Below are 17,745 nucleotides of genomic sequence, written 5' to 3'. Positions count from 1 at the left end.
GGGAGAGGAGGAGAGCTTGGGCCAGAGCCCTGAAGACACCAGCATGGAGGGTCACCAAGAGTGCAGGATTGCAGGAAAGAAGTAGGTGGGTCCCAGGACAGGAGAGGGTGCAGGGCCACACCGGTTGACATCTGGGACAGTGACAAGGACTTCAGCCTGCTGAATTCATCAACTGCCTGAGCTTTCCTATGACAGAGGTGGGCATGTGGACGAGAGAAACCAAAGGCTTGGCCCTTACAGTCAGCTGAGGGGCAACCAGGTGTTCAGAGCTTCTAGTGTCTTGCAAGCTGAGGTGGTGGCTTTGAACTTGAGTTGTTTCATATTGAAAGAGATGAATAGAAAGAGGAGTGCTAAAGGTATATTAATCTTAAAAGAACATTAATGAGTTTTTAAAAAGGGGAAAGCAGTTTGCCCAGGCTGGAGTGCAATGGCGTGATAATGGCTCACTGCAACCTATACCTCCCAGCTAATCCTCCCATGTTAGCCTCTTGAGTAGCTGGGACTACAGGTGGAAGCCACCACACCCGGCTAATTTTGTTTATTTTTTGTAGAGGAGTGGTCTCACTATGTTGCCCAGGCTGTTCTCAAACTTCTGGGTGCAAGCAGTCCTCCTGCCTCGGCCTCCCAGAGTGCTGGGATTACAGGTGTGAACCACTGCATAGAGTGCTTCCTTTACTCAAATCATAGAATGTTTAAAAAACGGGGATATCAGCCATGTTTCAAAACTACATTATTCCCATGGATGTTTTGTTTTACTCTCAAAACCCAAAAGCATGAAATCAAACCCCTACATACTGGAGACTTCAGGCTTTCAAAGAGATTGGGCAAATCAAACCACCTTATTTTTCAGGATAATTGATAAACCCATCAGTTGTTGATTTTTAGAATGGTTAGCACAAGTAGGTAGGAAACACTCAGACCTCAATTTTCATGGACTTCACTTTTCACAGTATTTTAAACAATTAGAGATGTTGGAAAGGGTTAAGGAAGAATTTTACTATTTAGTCTGCTGCACATATTCTTTTTTTGTTGTTCTTCTGTTTGTTTGTTTTGTTTTTTGGTTTGAGACAGAATTTCACTCTTGTTGCCCAGGCTGGAGTGCAATGGCACGATCTTGGCTCACTGCAACCTCCACCTCCTGGTTTAAGCGATTCTCCTGCCTCAGCCTCCTGAATAACTGGGATTACAGACATGCGCCACCACGCCCGGCTAATTTTGTATTGTTAGTAGAGATGGGGTTTCTTCATGTTGGTCAGGCTGGTCTCGAACTCCAGACCTCAGGTGATCCACCTGCCTGGGCCTCCCAAAGTGCTGGGATTACAGGCATGAGCCATGGCGCCTGGCCTGCTGCACATATTCTGACACCATGTGTCTGGTGAACCCAGACCCTGTAAAGAATCTTTACTGGTGATTGTTTGATATAGGTGCCCTTCCCCCTCCCTCTTTTTGCCTGATTTTATTTCCCTTTCTAGATTATACCACTAAATCAGAAAGCACTGAATATTTTGTAAGTTTGTTTGGGTGAGAGCAAGAATAATCTTGATTTTTTTTTTTTTTTAAACCTTTAACTCCTGCTGAGGTTGAGACAAACTGTATCTAGCATACTGTTACCTGAAACAAATGTGGTGGGAGGGAAGGTGATACAGTCCTGCCATTGCAGACCAGTGGGAAAGACCAAAGAGTATTTTGAGTAGCAATGTACATGGTCAAAGCATCGTTTATGTACTATTTCATTTGAGTTTGATTATGCACTTTGAACCTGGCTGGTCAAGATTTGATAGACAGTTATTGGTTTGGGATCTGACTTTTCTTTTTTATAAAAATTAACAACATATGTAGATATACACACATACATGTGGGTAGTTCTGTCTGTGTCTTAAGTTCTTTGTATGCAGCTGTTGTGATCACGTGTCTGATGGGCAGGTAGAAGGAGAAATAGAGTTCTTATGTTTCCCAGGCTGGCCTTCAACTCCTGGGCCTCCCAAAGTGTCAGGATTACAGGCGTAAGCCACCGTGCCTGGCCCTACGTTTACTCTTTAAATACTTTCCTATTGGAATGAAAGAGGCAGGGTGGCTCACACCTACAATCCCAGCACTTTGGGGAGGCTGAGACAGGGGATCCCTTGAGGCCAGGAGTTTGAGACCAGCCAGGTCAATAAAGCAAAACCTCCCTGAAGGGAAAAAACCTCCGGTTCCCATTTGGGTGTCTTTTGGAAACTGCTAATAGCTCAGTCTTTGTTGTTGTTGTTGGTATTTCCTCCAAACACACTCTTTCTCAGTTTTACCATTTTGTTTTTGTGAACTAAGCAAGAGCAGGAAGTAATTTATATAGTTATTCCTATCTGGACACACTCTGGAAGGTTACTGAAGTCTCTTTCACTTCTTAAAGTGTTTTCATTTAAGAAAAAAATCTTTAATTGTAGCCTGCACAATTGTAGCCCTATCCTTCCCCCTAAGGTCCCATACTCCCAAGGCATTGAGGTTAGGCAGAAGGCTCAAGAATGGGGCCGGGCCCATTGCGTCTGGAATGCAGTGTGAACTGATGGCTGTCTCTGACCTCATGGACATCCCTGCACCTTCCTCCTGGTGCTCGCCAGCAGGTGTAGGAATTCAGTCGTCTATGGGTTGGTTTCCCCTTTTTCACTGGTCTATATTCCGTGGTGTGAAGAGCCTGTAAGGGTAAATGTCCTATTTGGGTACAACCACTGTACTCTTATTCTGTCAGAATCTGTCAAAGCATTTTTTTGGCTTTCTTGTTTGCTGTGTTCCTTTAAAGATGGTTGAGATAAAACCAGTCAGAAAAGAAATAGTTTTTTGCCCTATACTTACTAAAATATTAATTTATTCCAAAGTTGTTTTTATTTACTTTTCACTGACCTCAAAGAGAAAACTTAGACACTTCAGAGAAACATGAAACATTCTCAGAGGAAGGAGTGATGAGCATGGTTCTGTATTAATGTGTTCACTCCTTAGCAGAAGATATAGAAATACTGCAGCTCAGGCCAGGCACTGTGGCTCATGCCTTTGGAATCCCAGCATTTTGGGAGGCAGAGGCGAGTGGATCCCTGGAGTTCGAGACCAGCCTGGGCAACATAGTGAAACCCCATCTCTACAAAAAATACAAAAATTAGCCAGGTGTGGTGGCATGCACCTGTAGTCCCAGCTACTCAGGAGGCTGAGGCAGGAGGGTTGCTTGAGCCTGGGAGGCAGAGGTTGCAGACAGCCAAGATCACACTACTGCACTCCAGCCTGGCAACAGGGTGAGACCTTGTCTCAAGGAAAACAACAACACAAACTGCAGCTCATTCTTTCTAAAGGTATCTGGAAAATGACAGAACTGAGAATAACATCCAGATTCAGTTCCCTGCCATGAGAAGTTCATTTTGCCTTGTTTGTGGATATTGTTGTCAGTTCATTGCAGCTGTCTTGAGTAACTTACAGAGGCTAATGTGACCAAAGAAAGATCCATCCCTTGTTGTTTTTCTCGTTAAAAGTCATAGCACAGGTTTCTGGTAACATACAAAAGATAAGACACTGTCCATAATTCTAATTACAAAAATTCAGTTTGTATAGTAATTTGGTACAGCATTAAGGGGGGGTGATGCCCTCCTCCCATCTCATTTCCCTCCCTTTTTCCTATTTCACATTTATTCTTTTGTCTAAAAGACAGAAAATTGGTATGATTCTCATATGCCGCACAGAACATGTAGCTCCATCACATCCCACAGCTTTCTAGAGGTCTTTGGGGTTGGAACACAAAGTTTAACTTCTGTTTCTGTTTTTCCTTGAATTCTTTTGTTTCCTGGCCCTTTTCCATCTTGCCAGTTCCCCTTATCTTACCCACTATCGTCTATGCTCTCCCTCTGTGTTGGTTGTCTCAAAACAGCATTCAGCGGAATTCATTGAGTGGGTGAATTCTGTGAAGTTGCCTTTTGTGGCAGTGCTGTTACTGAGTGATGCACAAACATAGCATTTGCCCTTTGGTTGACAAAGATCTGTGTTTTTGTTGTTGTTGTTTTTGAGACAGAGTCTCGCTGTCACCCAGGCTGGAGTGCAGCGGGTTCAAGCGATTCTCCTGCCGTAGCCTCCCGAGTAGCTGGGATTACAGGCGCCTGCCACCACGCCCGGCTAATTTTTGTATTTTTAGTAGAGATGGGGTTTCACCATGTTGGTCAGGCTGGTCTGGAACTCCTGACCTCAGGACCTCAGGCGATCTGCCCACCTCGGCCTCCCAAAGTGCTGGGATTACAGGCTTGAACCACCGCGCCTGGCAGATCTGGTTAGTATTCTTTAAAGGAGCCAAAGGCAGTGCTTTACTGTTTGCTTTGAGGGGAAGTAGTGGACGATTTGATTGTGACACCTTTTAGCATTGGTGAGTTGATTTATCTAGTTAACTGTTAAAGTTAGCTGGCCTTACACAATGTAAAAGTAAAGAAAATTCATCAGTTTCTCCAAAAAAAAACACACAGCACACAGTGGCTGAAGTTTTTGTTAGCAATAAGAAAACAGTAGGCATATATATGTATATTTTTTGTGTTTTGTTTTGTTTTGTTTTGTTTTTCTTTTCCCTGGGAATCCACGTTCTCCTCCTGGGTAAAGGAGAGGGTTGTATTTTGTGATTCCTTTTTCGTGCCCCAAGTGGCTGGCGATACAGCCCCAGCGCGCCGGGCACTGAGGCCCTGGAGCACAGCGTGGGGGGCCTGGCACAGACACGACTCACGACCGGGCCGATCTCCGGCCAGAAAGAACTATGTTCCGGCCGCCCGGGTCGCGGGCCCGAGGTGCATCCCTGCAGGCCTCCATCCTGCCTCGGCAGAGGTCTGCAAGAATCCTGCAGGCGTCCCCCGGAGCGGGCAGAGGAGGAGCCCAGCGCCGAGGCCCAGGCGCGCCCCGCCCTCGCCCCTCCCCGTGCCCTTCCCCCGCTGCTCCCCTCCCAAAGGCCGAGACCTGGACGCTGCCCGGTGGCCTCGGCGGGGGCCCTGTCCTTGGCCGCTGCCTCTCTGAATCCCAGGTGAGAAGAATAAAACGTCCTGACGCTGTCCGGCTTCCGGTTTTTGGAGAGGACGGGCCGTCTCTGCCGAGAGAACTGTGCGGAATCAGGAAGCGCTGGTGCTCCTTCGCTTTCACGGGACTAAGCGAAATCCGGCTTTAAACGAAGTAAAGCCGGCTGCCTGCTGGAGTATTTTTGTCATAGTATTTTTATTTTGGGTCAGGGTATTCTGCTGCGGACCCTGAGTCTTAGGAAGGAGGCTTATAACAGCGGAAAGCCATTTTTTTTTTTTAAAGAATTGCTGAGTTTTCCGGATTGTACTTTCAAAGACTTTCCTTAAAACTTTGCGTGGCATGGGGGTTGCAGAAACTGGTGTCTACACATTACAGAAGTGTACTGTTTACACCTGTTTGTGATGCGCCCATCGTGTTTTTCTCCATGGACCACCTATTAAGCTTCCTGCTGGAGCGCTCTTGGCCCACTTCCTGCTTTCTGGGCCACATCCTGTTGTAAATCGGTGTTACTTGTGGGGTTTTGTTTGTGGATTGGGGATATTTAAGGAACAATTTATTGAAACAACTGAAGACTTTGTTTCCTCCTTTGGATTTTACTTTTAAAATAAATTCGGTTAGGAAAAAGTATTCTTTTGCTAGTGGAGTTCAAATTCAAATACCCAGACTAGATTCTCTAAATGCCTTTCTCACCAGGGAGGGCAGCTCCCAGGAGTAGTGACGGCAGGTAAGCTGGGATAGAGCTGACTTCGCCACCTTGTAGGTGGGGAAGGCCAGAGTGGATAGTCTGGCCAGGCCTCCACAGCCGAGCCAGCTTCTGCTGGGGGGCGGGGGAGATGAGAATGAGAGGCAGGTTCCAGTATCCTCTGGACTTGCAGGAAGGAAGGCATTCTGCGTATTGCTGAGCACTGCGGTGAGCTGAGGGTTCCCTTTCCTCATGTTTTCCTGCCTTTTTCTTTCTCTTGGTTCTCTTGTCCCTGAGCCGCCTTGTCCACTCTTTCTATTCCCTTAGTGCCTTTCCATCTATCTCTCCTGAGTGCCCAGCGTGAAACTGTACCCAAGAGCTAAAATCTCTTAAAAATCTCACCGTCCTGCAGAAACAAATTGTGGCTGGTTTAAAGATCCTCAGCTAAAGAGACTGGGCTGAGGTTCCCCCATACCAGTTGGATTTAGAGAGAGCCTCTTGTAGGGAGGCCTCATGTGGTCTTCACCTGGGCCTCAGCATGTGAGCCCTCCTTTAACAGAGAGCTTGCCCAAGATCACACTGCTTGTTAAAGATGGTCTCAACCCCGTCTGTCTTCTAAGCTTCCCACTACCCCGTGTCTGAGGGCAGAAAGCCCTCTTTGCAACCTGAGGACACACTCAAGATGGAAGACTGTCAAGCCCATCCCTGCCAGATTCTATTAATGTGGTCCTAATGGGCCACACCAGCAAAAACAAGCTGCGTTGTATTCCTTTGAAGAAAACTAAGTCTGCCTCAGAAACTGGCAGACCCTGTAATCTTCAGCGGTATTATTAAAAAGCACACCTGCCTCAAAGCCCCTGGTTCATCCATGGAAGCATCGCAGAAGCCTCTGAATTAGGGGCGGCTTTACGGCACTCTGGGCCCCTTTTACTCTTGGCCAGGGCCGACGCCAAAGGCTAGATGGTCCATGCTTTCAGGTAGCGTATCACTGTTCACAGAAGCGGAAGCAAGTAATGGGGCCACCTCCCCCCCGCCAAGTCCCTGCCCTCGGAGCAAGTGGCCAGTGCCCATGGTGCCTCAACGCAACAGCTGCCCCTCCTGCCCCCTCCCAGTCTCTTTCCTGCAGTATCTGGGGACAGACAGGTGATGGAGTGTCACTCTAGTTACTATTGAGCGAACTGAAGAAAATCCACATGCAAGGTTGACATCTACCATACTTCACTTTCCCCTCTCTTGATAGTATCTAAGCTTTCCCTCCAACCCCTGTGGGCAAACATGTCCATGCATTCTTTAAGTTCTAGCTACTGGTCAGTAGTTCTGAGTGTAGGATTGACGTGGTGGGAGGAGGCAGAGCTTTGGGACCACACCGCCAAGGTCCCTGGGGCCTAGAGGTCCAGCGTGCCCGCCTCCCTTCCTCGCTGTGCTCCTTTCTCTGCCCCCACCCCCACGCTCCTGGTTTCTGGAGCCGAGCTTGGGGTGGGGAGGCAGCAGGGTAGGGTCTTCAAGTTGGAGAGAAACCCCGCCCACACCTGGACCTCGCCGCTCACTGCCATTCCCAGCCGAGGCCGTCAGGGGCTTGCGGTTCGAGAAACACAATCTGGAAGAGAAAACCTGGGCCTTTTCTTCTTTTATCCTCTGTCCCCGCCCCCCCACACCTCTTACAAATTTAGCCCAGGAGCTTTCTATCCCCACCGACTTGAAGGGTTTATCGGTCTTAAGAGTGAAATCCTGGCGGAGTGCAGTCCCTCGGGGCTAGCATCCACGTTCCGCCTGCGCCCTGCCCGGGCTCTTCCGAGGGATCCCCGCAAGGGAACTGCCCCAGCTTTCACTCTTGGGGTCGGGGAAATAAGGTGTCCACAAAGGATGCAAGCAAGTCGTTTTCAGTGCAGACCCGAAGTGCGCGTTCGGAGTGCAGGTATGGAAGACGGGCGCATGCGCGCAGTCCGGGGCCGGGCTTCCCAGCCCGGGCGCCGCTCTAGCCCCGCAGCGTCTCGGTGGCCGGTCTCGTCCTCCGCCCGCCGCGCGGGGGCGCCGCTCTAGCCCCGCGCTATCTCGGTGGCCGGCCGCCCACTCCGCGGCGTTCGGGGAAATGGCTGCGAGACCCTAGAGGCCTGCGGCCTGCGGTAAGTGGCGTCCCGGGCGCCCGGTAGAAGAGCCGGCCGCCGCTTGGGCCGCCCTCGGGAGCGGGGCGGGTCCGGCATCGGAGCCCGGCTGGCGAGAGCCGCGTATCCCGCACAGGCCGCTCCCGCCGAGAAGATGGCGGCCGCGGAAGGGAAGGCGCTGGCGGGCGGGCGGGGCCGGTCAGAGCTGCCCCGGGCTGGGGGCGCGGGCCTCAGACGCCGGCCCTGGTGGGCTGCGTGAGGTCGAGGCGACTGGCGAGCACTCGGTGGTCGCGGCTGGAACGGTTCCGAGGGTGGGAGTTGGGGCGGCCGTTCGCGGGGAAGAGCGCAGGGCTGGCCTGGGCGAGTGCGGCCCGGGTCTCGGGGGGCTGCGTAGCTGGCTTGTAAGCGCAGCAGGTTTCCCAAGGCATTCTCGGGGGCCTCGGTGCTTCCTCCCGGGCCCTGGGTGCGGTCGGGGTGGCCGGCTTAGCTTCTGGCGTGCCTTCGGGGGATTCCGGCACTGCAGGGGGCTGGCGCTGCAGGAAGCGCGAAGAGCGCGGATTCGCTTCCCTGAAGAGTGTGTCCTTATCTCCCCGCGCTGGTTTTCAGTTTTTTTGTGGAATCGTTTGTTGCGTTGGTGTGTACTGGCCGTATTTGTGACACATTTTGCCTTCCAGTGACCCCGGAAGCCGAAAGGGCCAGCTCTTGCGCTCGGCGGGAGGGGTGCTCGTGCTGCCTCCGCTGCGGCGTCCAGGGCTCCATGTCGCGGTTCTGAGACAGTGGAGGTCAGGGCCGGCTTTTCTGCTCTAAATAAAGGACTTTAATGTATAAGTTTAGAGTTTGGGCCACAGGTAGCAGTAGTTTACTGCGTTACCAGTTATTGAAAATACTCTTTAACTTGTGCCTGGGCCATCGATATCCGTGTCATCTGCCTGCTGATGGAATGAGATTTGAGCCTAGTGTACTCAGGGACTTAGAGGAGGCAAAGGCAGATGGGAACGTCTTTTCGGTATATTCACATAGCCTTGCTATATACCCCGTGTTCCATGGTTTCCCTAGGGCCACATATGACTTGGTTGAAATACAGTTCTGAGAAAGGTCCTTAGCAGTGCCTTTTAAGGAGTAAATACAGTCTTTTTTTTTTTTTAATGAACATTAATTTCATATTGTTAGCACGAGGGATACAGCAGTGACCAAGGCGGCGCCTGTCCCAGTCCTGGAGACAAGTTCAGTGGGGAACTTGAGAGATTATTCCACCTCCTTCCTTTAAATCAGATGTTGCCAACTCGTTTACCCTGGAGCCTAGGGCTCTTTAGTGGCCGTTTGGGTTGCTGTTTGTGTATGTGTGTCTGTGACTATTTCACTATTTTCCTATTTTAAATACGGCATAGACATCTCAGAAGTGTCAGGAAGACAGACACAGCCCTGTTGTGAAACTCCCTGCTTAATGCACACTTGTTTTCCTACTTGCTGTGTACATGGGGAGGGGATGTCTGTTCTTGTAGACTTGTTTCAGCAAGTTTCATAAGATACCTCTTGTTTTGGAAAAGCGTGTATCTTGAATTTTTTCAGGCTTTCCACCAGAGGTTGTCCCTTATTAGTAGTCGATTGAATTCAGACTATGTCAAGTAGAGCTGATTGTGCTGTGATGAGAAGACAGGGCACAAATAAGATAATTTGTGATTGACTGCCCAGCTGTACCCATGGTTACCAGACAGCCCACCCCATGTTGCATGTGTATGTGTGAGCATCACAAAGGCTTGTCTAGGACGTGTGTATCATCAGTTGGGCCTTGGAGGGTGGTGGGGTTTCTTCATGTAAGGAGGAGATGATCAGAATGGGCATTGGCTCCCGTTTTGTTTGCGGTGAAGTTGGCAGGTTCTGCTGTTGATACTGTGAGTTTTTCTACAGCCTTAGGGTCATAATTCCCTTAAGGTCAGTTCTGTGGAGCCCAGTAGGGTGCTTCTCTTCAGTGTTTATTTTTAAGCTGTGCTACGTCTTCAGTGTTTGGAATCTCTGTAAACAAGACACGTTTTTCCTTTTTATATGCCTGTCCCATGATAGCAGGTGGCTTATTTGGCTCTTGAAGAGCCAAGATTGAATGTGTTTAACAGGTGACTCCCTACTATCCGTGGGTCCCTGCACTGTGCCCTTGCCTGAGAGGTCTCATCTCTGGCAGGCTCAGAAGACCACTAGAAAATTCTGTGTAGACAGTCTCTCTCACTTATATTTCTTATTTAAATGATGGGGTCCCTTACAGTGGATACTAAGCCTTTTTATGACTACTATCAAATGATGTATGTTAATTGCATTACAAAAGTTCTGTGATTAACAATTAATGGAAATGTACTAATTGGGAAAGAGGAGGTCAAAGAACAAAGTCCAGTTTGCTCATTTCATGTACCGTACACAGTCATCTGTGAGGCAGTCTGTGTTGTCTAGGCCTCATTTTATTTTTTGAGTAGTAATTTTGAGGGTAAGTTGTTATATGAAGTTGAATAGGTAATTGTACATATTTTAATAAGAATTCTGTAACCGTGACCATAAAACTTAATAGGTGGTAATAATCATGTGTAAGTTGTAAAGGAGGCATTTCTCTCCTTGGGTATCAAATTTTGATGCCGTGGTTTTGTTTTGCATATGCTGATAGAGACATTTAAGTGGTATTTAATATACCTTTATAATAAGGTAAATCAACTTTTTTTCCAAAATGAAGATACCTTAATGTGTTTGGTTACAAAAGTAATACACATACAGGAAACTTAAACATTATGTAAAAATAGAAAGTAAAGACACCAGAAAGGGTGCTGTCCAGAAAAGCCCCACGTTACAGCTGTTTTGCACTGGTGAACGGGATGTGTTGGAGGCTGTGGCCACTGCCCTGGCCGGCTTGTCCGCGGCTCTTGCTCAGGTGCCAGGGCGTTTTTCTCACGGCTGTGCATGTGATGATTCATCAGCCTTAAAGAATTCCCAGCCGGGCATCGTGGCTCGTGCCTGGAATCCCAGCACTTTGGGAGGCCAAGATGGGTGGATCACTTGTCAGGAGTTCGAGACCGGCCTGGCCAATATGCTGAAACCCCATCTCTAACTAAAAATAAAAAATTAGCTGGGTGTGGTGGTACGTGCCTGTAATCCCAGCTACTTGGGAGGCCGAGGTGGGAGAATCGCTTGAACCTGGGAGGTCGAGGTTGCAGTGAGCCGAGACCGCACCACTGCACTCCAGCCTGGGCGACAGTGAGACTCTGTCTCAAAAAAAAAAAAAAAAAAAAAAAATTCCCTTAGGCCAAGCATGGTGATGCGCTCCTGTAGTCCCAGCACTTTGGGAGGCTGAGGCCAGAGGCCCCCTTGAAGCCAGGAGTTCCAGGCTGTAGTGAGCCGTGGTTGTGCTACTGCTCTCCAGCCTGGGTGACAGAGCAAGACTCTGTCCACCCCCAACCCCCAACAAAAAGAATTTCACTATATAGATGTTTCCTTATTTTTCAAACTAGTCTGTTAGTTTGTGTTCAGTTTGTCACCTTTGTGAGAAAAAAAAACACTCATAAATTTGTGTGTACTTCCTACTTATTTCTCCTGGGTCATCGTGAAGCACTCCCTGCCCTCCATGAGAACAGTATGTCACCAGCTCTCTTCCCTGTGCCAAGCGCATAAAGGGCTGTTGGCAAATATGTCGGACAAATAGACTCACCTAAGAGGGCCTTTCTCTCCAAGCCCTCACCAGCACAGGCTGTGTCACTTTCTTAGGTGGCACTACCATCTGTTGCACACTTGCCACGGATGATTTGGCACAGGATGTCGCTTCAGAAAACCTTGTAGGAAGCTGTGAGGTCATTACCGTCCCCATTTCACAGACAGGAAAGTGCAGGCCTTAGATGCACTGCCTGATACTCTGTGGCCCCCGCATTCGTAGACAGATACACTGCCTGGTACACTGTACACCACCCCCCCGCTATCGTTTGCAGCTGGGGTTGAACCCTGCATTCATAGAAAGTTTCCCCCTTGAGTGAGCCCCCCAACCCCCTATCTGCTTAACTGAGGGCTTGTCCTGGTTATAAATGTCTGGGTGGGGGTGGGCACTGCTGGCTGCAGCTGTCAGGACTGGGAATGCTGAACTTGCACCGAGGGGAGTAGGCCCCAGAGATGCTCCCAAGACCCTGGAGACACAGGCCAGGTAGACACTGTGTGTGTGTGTGTATATATATAAAATAGCCAGGCATTGTATATATACTATCTATCTATCTATCTATCTATCTATATATATAAAATTTGTGTGTACTTCCTACTTATTTTTCCTGGGTCATCGTGAAGCACTCCCTGCCCTCCAGGAGAACAGTATGTCACCAGCTCTCTTCCCTGTGCCAAGCGCATAAAGGACTGTTGGCAAATATGTCGGACAAATTGACTCACCTAAGAGGGCCTTTCTCTCCAAGCCCTCACCAGCACAGGCTGTGTCACTTTCTTACCTGTGTGTGTGTGTATATATATATAAAATAGCCGGGCATTGTGTATATACTATATATATGTATACTATATGTATATAGTATGTATATGTATATATATAGTATATATACTGTATATACAGTATATATAGTATAGTGTATATAGTGTACACGTAGTATATAGTGTATATACAGTATAGTGTGTATATAGTGTACACATAGTGTATATACTGTATATATAGTGTACACAGTGTATATATAGTGTACACATACTATATATACTGTATATGTTATATATAGTATATAATACATATATAGTGTATGTGCTATATATATAGTATATATAGTGTGTATACGCTATATATATAGTATATAGTGTGTATACGCTATATATATAGTATATAGTGTGTATACGCTATATATATAGTATATATACTATATAGATATATAAAAAAAAATAGCTGGGCATTGTAGTGCATGCTTGTAGTCCCAGCTACTCGGGAGGCTGAGGTAGAAGGATAACCTGAGCCCAGGGAGATTGAGGCTGCAGTGAGCGGTGATCAGTCCCTCCATTGCCCTCCAGCCTGGGCGACAGAGACCCTGTCTCCAAAAAAAATCGGCTGCAACTCCAATTTGAGAAGCAAATTCTTGTGAGAAAAGGGTTTTTAAAGAAGAAACCCCATTCTCTCCACCTGAACTTAGGTTGCCATCATCTCACTTGGCAATCCCTGCCTCGTCAGTAATCACATGAAACTGAATGAGAGTAGACAGGGTGTCTGGAAAAACCGAATGCTAAAGCAGTGCCTGTCACTGCCACTAGGATCCTGACTGAACCGGAATGGCCTCGGGGAGCAGCCTTTCAGGCTCCAGCAGTGGAAGGCGCTGCTGTGTCAGCAGTTCCCCAGACTGGCTGGACCCAGGACTGCTTTACACTCCTAAAAAGCACGGAAGACCCCAAAGAGCTTTTGTTATATGTATTGATAGTCACCATGTTTGATGTTTAAAAATGAGTCATTTAAATGCTGAAGTGCCTTCTATTTAAAATTGTAAACCAGCCGGGCACGGTGGCTCATGCCTGTAATCCTAGCACTTTGGGAGGCCAAGGTGGGTGGATCACCTGAGGTCAGGAGTTCAAGACCAGCATGGACAACATGGTGAAACCCTTTCTCTACTAAAGACACACAAAAAAATAACTGGGCATGGTGGCACACGCCTGTAGTCCCAGCTACTCGGGAGGCTGAGGCAGGAGAATCCCTTGAACCTAGGAGGCGGAGGTTGCAGTGAGCCGAGATCACGCCACTCCACTCCAGCCTAGGTGAGAGTGAGACTCCATCTCAAATAAATAAAGTAAAATTGTAAACCATTATATATTAACATTAAGTAAACCGTTTAGTGGAACCTGTTTTCAATGACGAAAACAATGAGAAAGATGGTTTTGTTTTCACATATCTCTTTGGCTTAACTGACAGCTTCTGGATTCGCACATCTCCTTCCGAATTCAAACTTAGTATCTCCGTTCAGCTTCTGAAATGCTCTAGCATATACTCAGAGTGGTTGTGGAAACAGCACGGAATGTTAGTGTTGTGCAGACTGCTTTGATCTGGGGGCCTCCCAAAAGGACCCCTGGACCACCCTTTGAGAACCACTTCTCTAAGGGTTGTAAAATAGTTGGCTCTAAACACTTGGGGAAATTGATACTTTTAGGAAGATAAGCTGTATCTTTGAACAATTTTTAGTGGCTCAACCATGTGCTTGCCCCTTGGGGCAAGTGTGGAATCAGTCTGATTCGCTGTCACCGGTAAAGCTGTTCCAGTACACACCTCTCCCTCAAAGTGCCCTACACAGCCCCTTGCGGAATCCTTTGCAGCAGTGAAAATCGGGGGTTGGGGGGAGGCAGGAGTAGGCTGTGCTTGGGGCCATGGAATTACGCAGGTCTCTAAGGGTGTGGACCAAGGAGAACACAAAGGAACAGTGATTTCAACCCGTAATAAACAGATGCCCTTGAGGGGAAACAGCCCCCACAGTACCCTGCTGGGATGACCTCCCGCAGCGCACCCCACCTCACATGGTCGCCGGGGAGCTCACACTGCCACACTTGCGGCATGAGGTGGATTTCTTCATGGGGATAAGAACCTGTGCATGGTGGTCCTCACCAGGGCCCAAGTGGTAACCTTTTATTAAAAGCAACAGGAATCCTCGTATATAGAATTGGGACCGTATCTTAGTGTTTGAAACCATATCTTCTTTTTTACTGAGACAAGAGGAGTCCATCAAAGGTAGTTAGGAAACTTTATGTCCAGCCATTGAATAGAGAACAGTAAACCTCACTTCTCCTTCACCTCGATAAATGATTTTATGTGACTGTTTCTGGTTCCTGGCATTCATTTGAAGAGTTGAAATTTCCCACCTGAGTTGCCCACCAAGGTCACCAGCCTGTGTTTTGCACTAGAAAGTAGATAGAGGGAAATGGCAGGATTGTTGCAAGCTCACACCGGGGAGCTTGGCGGCCTGGCTGTAGCCGGGGCCTGGCCAAAGCATTAGTCCTCAGCAGGTTTTTCAGTAACAAGTTTTGCTTTTTGTCTCCGCGTATCTATAAAAACACAAATATCCAAGAAATGTAAAACATCAATAGGTTGTTTCTGGATTTTTCTCTATATTTTCCTTGTGAGAAACATACTGTTGTGGCACCCTTGCTGCTGTTTTTTTGTTTTGTTTTGTTTTTGTTTGTTTTTTTGTTTGTTTGTTTGTTTTTTGAGAGAGAGTTTTGCTCTTGTCGCCCAGGCTGGAGTACAGTGGCATGATCTCAGCTCATTGCAACCTCCGCTTCCCGGGTTTAAGTGATTCTCCTGCCTCAGCCTCCCAAGTAGCTGGGATTACAGGCACCTGCCACCAAGCCCCGCTAATTTTTGTGTTTTTAGTAGAGATGGGGGTTTCACCATGTTGGCCAGGCTGGTCTCAAACTCCTGACCTCAGGTGATCCACCTGCCTCAGCCTCCCGAAGTGCAGGCATGAGCCACCACACCCGGCCCAGAATAATTTTTGTAATGACAGTATTACTTGGTAAGCAGCAAAACTTTGAATTTGCCATCTGAGGAATTTAAATGTAATCTATGCAATTGAGTCAGATTCTGCATAGATACTGAAGTAAATTAAAGTTGGGCTTCTTCATTTCCTTGTGGGCCCAAATCTCTCTTTCCTGTTTGGTGAGTGCAGCACGGTGTTTCCTGCCGCAAGCTGGTGGAGCTGAGTGGGCCGTCACGGTCCATGAATGGCTGCTGCTGGTGGCTGAAGAACACATCACATTTGGGGATGTCATCTGAAGTTTCTAGGCATATTCTCCTAGTGACTGTCCCATTCATGAAAACTGAGCTATCAAGAGTCTTTCATTGGGTAATCTTTCCTTCATTTGTGGTAGTTTAAAGAACTTTTACCTAGTGTCTTCTCAGTTCCTCCTCATCTGCATAATAAACAGATTGATGAGCCAGGAGACCCTTAATAGGCAAAATATAAATAAATGTAAACTTTGGCCCACCCTGTCAGAATTAACGAAAATAATGAAGTTTAGAATAGTGAGGTTTTATTGTAGCATTATAATTTCTGACTGGCGGGTTAAAATTGTTTTGAATATTGTTTCAGGGGAATGTGAGGTTTGAAGAAACAGAATGTTTGCCACCAGGTGAGGTAAACTATGCATTTTTGTTTTATCTTTTTGCTTATAAGTCAGAGCTCTTTTCCTGGAGGTGCGATGTTATAAAAATAGAAACTTAATTATGGTCGTATGTCATATTTTAAAGTGTCTTGGAGATTAATTACTCAGAAACTAGTCTCAAGTTTTTGGAACTGAAAATCTTTAGATGGGAGCTGGGCACTGTGGCTCACACCTGTGGTGTCCCAGCTACTCAGGTTGAGGCAGAAGGATTGTTTGAACCTATGAGGTGGAGGCTGCAGTGAGCCCTGATCATGCAGCTGCACCACAACCTGGAAGTGGGCACGCTTGAGTTAATGGCTTCAAGCAGATTTTAGAGCAGTAAAAGTTGAGCGTACAAATTTGCAGTGGTTGCAAACCCATGCATTGTAATAGTTGTAGTTAGGCTTTTTAAAGTAACAGAGCTGACTTTTTGGGAGGATATTTTTATTTGGTTTTTAAGAAATTTCACTTTTGGCTGCTTACTGTTTTGGTGAGTTGGGGAATCTGAGGGAAGATTAACAGGTAGTTACAGAACACTTGTGGAAGGAAATGTTTAAAGTCTCTTCTGATGTCTGAAGCATAGGTATGTATTACTGCTTTGCACATATCCAGTGTACTCCTAAGCTGGTAGAAATGGCATGTTGTCTGATGTCTGAAGCATAGGTATGTATTACTGCTTTGCACATATCCAGTGTACTCCTAAACTGGTAGAAATGGCATGTTGTCTGATGTCTGAAGCATAGGTATGTGTTACTGCTTTGCACATAACCAGTGTACTCCTAAACTGGTAGAAATGGCATGTTACCACAGTTCTCTGTTTCATGGACTCCTGAGGGGGAAGTCCTTGAAGCCCTTTCTGGGGCTAAGAGGTAAAGATGACTTCTGCATAATAATAGTCTAATAGTACAGGCCTTTTCTGTTGAGTTTGACATTTGCACCAGTGGCACAGGGCAGATTGGAGCCCTCTTCAGCACCGTGCATGGGCACCAAATGTTTAGAATATGCCAGTTTTCCCAAATAATGTCCCTGATGATGCAGTAAATATTAATTTTATTCATTCGGAACCCGGAAACATACATCTTTTTTACTTTCGCTGTGATTAAATGTCAAGTTACATATAAAGCTTCTGCTGCATCCCCACGTGGGTACTGTCCACGCACAGCCCTAGGGGATTGAGCTGGGAGCTGAGTCGTCTCGGAAATGCTATCTGTCCCTGACAGAACAACAGACGGAGGACAGTTTTCAGACTCAGCTTGTGGCAGGCGTTTTGTCCAAAACGAGTGATGTCTCAAAGAAAAAACGAACATTATTTGTTGCTAAGGATAAAATTTGAGCTTTGGGGTGAAAATTGAAATTTTAGAAAACTTGTACCTGCCATTGTAAACTTGATGGCTTTCTAGTAATTAAAGTCTTCTTGGAGATTGGACCCGACATTATCGGCCAGGTGAGGTGACTCACACTTGTAATCCCAGCACTTTGGAGGCCGGAGGTGGGTAGATCACTTGATCCCAGGAGTTTGAGACCAGCTTGGGCAACATAGTAAGACCCTGTCTCTACAAAAAAAAATGCAAAAATTACCTGGGCATGGTGGCATGCACCTGTAGTCCCAGCTACTGGGGAGGGTGAGGTGGGAAGACCCGCTTTGAGCCTGGCGGTGGTGTGGGTGGGGGAGGTGCTGAGGCTGCAGTGAGCCTTGATTGCACCACTGCACTCCATCCTGGGCAACAGGAAAAAAAAAAAATGTTTGTTTTATGCTATCCGGTGAGATGTGTGGACATTGAGAATCTCTGTCTGTAACTTGAACCTGTGTCATCCAGGTGACCAGCATGCACATGG

The 17,745-nt window shown here is 47.3% G+C and overlaps 1 protein-coding gene across 3 annotated transcripts in view; it reads left to right on the top strand.

Annotated features, from left to right (window-relative positions):
• Positions 1-17,745, top strand: part of DIDO1 (death inducer-obliterator 1) — a 60,585-nt gene that overhangs the window by 3,671 nt on the left and 39,169 nt on the right. The window contains 1 exon segment of one of the 3 annotated variants that reach the window (NM_001374302.1): positions 7,720-7,809. The gene's annotated coding sequence lies outside the window, so the exon portion shown is untranslated. 3 annotated transcript variants of the gene reach the window in all.

The sequence above is a fragment of the Pongo abelii genome, chromosome 21, assembly GCF_028885655.2.
Source record: "Pongo abelii isolate AG06213 chromosome 21, NHGRI_mPonAbe1-v2.0_pri, whole genome shotgun sequence".
Lineage (NCBI taxonomy): Eukaryota > Metazoa > Chordata > Mammalia > Primates > Hominidae > Pongo > Pongo abelii.
The sequence above is the reverse complement of the archived record's forward strand: the minus strand, read 5'-3'. Positions and strand labels throughout refer to the sequence as shown.